The sequence below is a fragment of the Alnus glutinosa genome, chromosome 7 (assembly GCF_958979055.1).
Source record: "Alnus glutinosa chromosome 7, dhAlnGlut1.1, whole genome shotgun sequence".
Taxonomy (NCBI): domain Eukaryota; kingdom Viridiplantae; phylum Streptophyta; class Magnoliopsida; order Fagales; family Betulaceae; genus Alnus; species Alnus glutinosa.
In genome coordinates, this window is record NC_084892.1 from 23,289,366 (window position 1) to 23,295,369 (window position 6,004).

The following is a 6,004-nucleotide window of genomic DNA, read 5'->3' on the forward strand; positions in this document are numbered from 1 at the left end:
GAGGAAAAGTAACCGTGGATGACCCTTTCCGTTCCTTGACTAAAGGACAATCACCCCTTTACTTTTTCCAGTCTTAGATAACGACTCCCCTTGGAATCCGTTGGCATCTTCGACACACTACGGTTTGAAAGTGGAATCTTTCGCCCACATAAAAGGCATTTCTATGCGCCATTTGTCACGGCTGAAACTTCAAGGAAAAAACGGCACGACTGCGACACTATAGTGGTTAATTTTTTATTTTATTTTTTTGATACCACCTACAAATTTATTTGAAATAAATTTAACACTAGTATTAAAATATTTAACTTGTTTAATTAAAGAGATAATTTCACAAAATAGTATTGAGCTATCACACGTTTTGACGGAATGATACTAAACTATTATTTCTATTGAATCGGGATATTAAACTATCAAAAACCTTCAAATACGGGTATTTCGTCAGTTGTTAATGTTAAATTATGCTAAAAAATTTAAAATATCTTAGTGTTTATTTTTTAAAAAAAAAATTAAAATTTTTCAAAGATTCAAATATAGGTATTTTTGCAAATTCCATCAAATTCTAACAAACACTTAAATCCGAGCATTTTTTTCCTTATTTTTTCTAGAAAAAAGAATAGGGATATTTTGGATATTCCGTCAGGATTTAAAGCCCAAAGCTAACGGAATACCCTTATTTGAGGGTTTTTGATAGTTTAATACCCCGGTTGGAAAAAAACGATAGTTTGGTATCTTTTCGTCAAAACACATGATAGTTCAGTACCCTTTTGTGAAGTTATCTCTTAATTAAATTAGTGTAATTATGATTGATCCATATAATTTTATACACATGCATCGATACTATCCGAATCCAATATATGACATAATGACTGGTAATTTTTTACATGACCTATGAATTCGATATGAACCTAATTTAAAATTAAAATGTTACAAGACTTTACTTGTTTAATTAAATAAATCGAATTAAAATTAATTTATATAATTTTATATCCTTACCTATAAATTGTCACCCCTATGGCCCTACCCTGTATAAAGCTTTGCTGTAGTTAATTGCTGTCTCCAGTCCACTTTACGTCTTTGAATTAATTAATGAGCAACCAACAAAAGAGACAAATTAGACGTATAAATTCATTGTGCCGATCAGATGATAAGCTTCGCAAGTCGGACTGGACCCGCAAGCTTTTTTATATAGTACTACACAAAACCCTCCGGTAGAGTGTGGGCCGGACAGGACAAATGACTCCTTGTCTGTCGTTACAGTATCGAAACCCTTTGCGTACAAAACCAACTGTCATTCGTTTTTTTTTTGGTACTATATTAAATTTGTTTGTTTGTTTGTTTGTTTTTTTTTTTTTTCCTCATTTATTTTTTAAAAAATTATCTTTAAATTTATGAGACCCACATTATCTTACACATGAACTCTACAAATTAAATAGTAATTTTAAAAAAATTTAGGGATAGAAAAATGACAAAAGGAAGATGTATATTATGTCTCTATATATATATAACTGTCATTATTATTTTTTTCCTCGTGTTAATTTTTTTTTTTCTTTTTTAGGATAATCAACTTGAAACATGCATCCGTCATCCTTGACATGCGATGCGAAGTAATGCGACCTTTAGTTATAGTGAAAATTTTGAAATATTCAAGAAAATTGAACAGCTTCCTAAGAATATGGTAGAGATGAAAAACAATATTAAATATTAAGTAGTTTATTCATTGGCAACGTTGACATTGATTCAGATAGTTGCGACACGAACAATTAAAAGAGTTTTTATTACAATAAATATTATTAAAAATTGATTATGCAATAGAATAGAAGGTCAGTGAATTAAATGATTGTTTGGTAACGTATATCGAAATATATTCAAGATTATCAACAATAAAAAATAAAAAAATCATGCAACCACTTCAAAATATGAAAAGTTGATGACGACTAAAGAAAGAAATGTTAGATGTGAAAAAATAAATTACAAATTACCTTTATATGTTTTAAATAATAATTAAGTTTTGTAAAAATTATTTATTTATTTGATTAGTTATATTATTTAATATTTAGAATCCTTTTTTTAGATTTATCTTTTTAATCTTACCCCGTGTGAAACAAAATCCTAACTCTTTCACTGACAAGACCAATTAGTTGTTTTGCTTTATTTATTTATTTGTTCTACTTTGTCTTTATTATTTGACTTAATAAGGATTTTTCCTTTGGCTAAATAAGAACGATCCATCATCTTCAACAACTTCTTTAAAACTCAATTTTAGCTAAAATTTAAAGAAATATTACAAAAAATCTCATACATCAAAAGGTCTCTATTTCTTTCTTTATTTTAGAGCTTGTCAGACACAAAGTCAACAATGGAGAATAAAATTCATTCTCTACTCTAATTTTTTATGTTTTTATATTTACCTCCACACACACCCTCCCCCACATATAAAGTGGTTGTTCTTAAATTAATAATTAAAAAATAATAATGTTTAGTTAAAATAAATAAATATTTAAAGAGTTTGTTTAAGCGTGTTTGAGAAGTGGTTAGCTAAAATAGTAAAAAAAAAAAATTTAACTAAAATTTGGAAAGAAAAAAAAAATAGCTCATTGAGGATTCTAAAGTTATATTATGTAAGCTAAAGAATTTAATAAAATAATTAAACAAATAAAAAAAAAATGGCACTCCCAAACTGGCCTTCAGGAATGATCAAATTACCCTCACAACAATCTTTTTTTCTTTTTCTTTTTTGGATTTCGTTGATGTAGTGTAAAAAAAAAAAACTAGAGCACATCTACACCTGTGAAGTTTGTTTAAAGGTTTAAAAATAGGTAATTACCTTTTTCTTCATAAACTATCAATTTTTGCGTAAAGCTCCCACAAATTACCAACTCGATCAAAATAGATCATTCAACTACCAAAGACAATCATTTTCCTCCCTTCCATCAGTCAAAGAGGTTAAAACAAACGGTCAACGAGTCACGTGACCGTCACATGCTGTTTTACCCTCATTTTCTTCATATTTTTCTCCCATGAATTACCGCCATCTTCCAACATGTCCCCATGTAAAACGGCATGTGATGGTCACGTAATCCGTTAACCGTTTGTTTTAACCTTCTAAATAACGGAATGGGGGAAAATAGTTGTATATGGTAGTTGAATGCTCTATTTTGGTCGAGTTGGTAATTTGTAGGGACTTTGCGAAAAAAGTTGGTAGTTTATAGTGAAAAAAGAAATTACCCCAATTCTTTATAAAAAAGAGAAAAAGTCAAAATAAATCTAGATTGTTGAAAATCTGAACCGATAACGAACGGTTCAGATAAAATAATTCTTACTATACTTTAAGAATTGAACCGGATCAAAATCCCTTGAGTATAAGTAGAGGTTTCTCTCAACTTTCTGAAGTTCAAATTACTCTCAACTTTCTGTACTTTCGTCAATCCATGAGTAAATTTTTTCCAGCACCGTAGAGTCTTCTCTAAGAAACGTGGGGCCAGCGTCTGGTTGGCGTGCAGTTGAATGAATGCTTTTTGGAAAGACAAACAAGAATAGTGCGAAATGTCGCCGACTCCGACGACGGATGGACGAAAAAGTTGGAGCAGATTGAGCCTCCAAGGACTTCAAGTCTTCAATGCATTACCGGTTCCGCTAGGATTTTTTAAAATTATTTATTAAAATTTAAGAAAATTTAAATAGGTAGTTGTGAAATACTATATATGAGATATACTTGACCAAATAAAAATTAGAGGACAAATGTCATCGTGCTATTGGCAGGATTTGTCGTAATTTTTTTTTATTATTATTCCTTCTATAGTAGAAAAAAGAAAAATCCACTACTACTTCTTTTTACAAATTATGCAATTTATGCCCTTTTTAGGCATTGAAACGCTTGAATAATGTCATTTGTTAAAAAAGTGGCATGTTACAGTTGATAATTGAGTATATTTTTATCATATTTTTACTTTATATGTTGTAAAAAAACTTTGAGAAAGAAAAAAAAATTGATTTTATGAATAAGAAGCGTATCTGCAAAAGTGAAGATGAATCATTTTTGGAGTAAATTTTTCTTTTTGGTCACTTCGATAACATGTCACCTTTTTAATATGTAGCATTTTTCAAGTATTTTGATCCCAAAATATGGCTTAAATTGCGTAATTTGAGAATTTACAATTTCTTTAAAATTGTAGGATATTCTTATCAAAAAAAAAAAAAAAAAGTAGCTTAGAGTGGCGTTTGACACCCACGGCTAATATAATAGTTCATCCACCCTCATACCATTTTTCTAATGTGGCCAAACCACTGTTGTGACTAAAGAGAATGATTCGACCACCCAACATCACTTTTTCTTTTCTCTCTTATTGCGAGGATAGTTAAAACATATTGCATCCGTGCAGTACTCTAAATATTAATTAAATAATTAAATCAATATTTTTTTATTAGTTTAAACTTACTATTCAATTGTAAATCACTAGTTAAGTAGGTAGAAAAAGGTTGAATTAACATCATGACAAGGAGAGGAAATTGTAAATTTTTATGCACAATTTCTTCCTTGAACAATTTGATACGTTGCAATTTGGAAGTCCACTGAGCAGTCACTATTATTATACGTTGCAACCTGGAAATCCACTGAGCAGTCATTGCAATTTGATTTCTTTGAATTGTTAAATCACACCATATGTCCCCTAAAGATTCTTCATCCAATTCCTTTTAAATCCCCAAAATATTCGCTCCATTCTCACTTAGACCAACCAATGGTTATGGATACTCCCAAAAAGAAAAGTAAAGTCATGGGAAAGGAAAAAAGTATTCGAGAGAACTTCGTCGAAAGTGTATCGAACTTTCATTATTTTTGAAAGAAGGTACTTGAATTTCAAAACGTCTTAATTTAAGGTATCTATATTTTAGAAAGTCTTAATTAGAAGTCATCCGTTAAGATTTTTCGTTAAATACTATCAAAATTTTTAAAATATTTGCTAGAATTTAGGTGTTGGTTAGAATTTATCGGGACTTGAATTTTGACAGGATTTAATGAAAAATTTTAACAAATGACCCTTAATTAGGACTTTTCAAAAAATAAACATCTTAAATGAAGAATATTTTAAAATTAATTGATTTTGAAATAAGTGAAAGAGGAATCTTACCAAACAAGCCCTATGTTTTTCTTGCGGGGCAAGTGGCTTCTTTGTATAATCAATGAGCCTTTTAGAGGTACGGCAGCTCTTCAAGTTTCAAAGTTTCAAGTTTTATTTTTTATTATATTTTTAAAGTTAGTGATGTCAGACGAAGCTACCAGGAAATACAGAAACCCAACTAATCTTGCAAAATAATAAATAAAAATTATATTCTGATGAAATTGTCCGTTGTAGCGTCCGAAGCATATTCTTCGATGGCTAGACGGATTTGGAAGGTGGAACTGGACCCATACAAAACTGCAGAGATAATGGGAACGATGTCGTTTCCCTGGATCAACCTTGACGGGCGCCATTTTTTTTTCTTCCTTGGTGGGACACTTGGGGATGGAGCCACGGAATGAGAGATCCATCATGGTACGTATATATTTATTTAACTTAAAATATAAACAGTTTTAAAAGAAAATTTCGAAATCAAGGGGGGGCCCTTATGTTTATGTTGTAGTTCCGTCCTCGCCGAAGCAAACACACGTGATATTTGAAAATTAGAAAAATAAAAACAAAATTAGGGAAAAGATAAATGTCGGGTGAAGGGAGGAAAGAGATTAATTGATTACATGGATTATATTAAGGATAATGGGAGACAGCCATTATAACATTAATTATATGGCGCCTTACCATGGACATTAGCATTATCCGTATTTGCATAATACGATTATTGTTTTTAAGTAGGTTATTGCGGTTATTAAATTCAGTTATTGTCTGTTATCCGCATATAAGATAATAAATTTTTTGGATAACTATCTAAATCTATATATAATATTAAATAATGCAGTTATTACTATATACAAGCTTAAATAAAGTAAGATTTCACTTGTTACATAATTCAT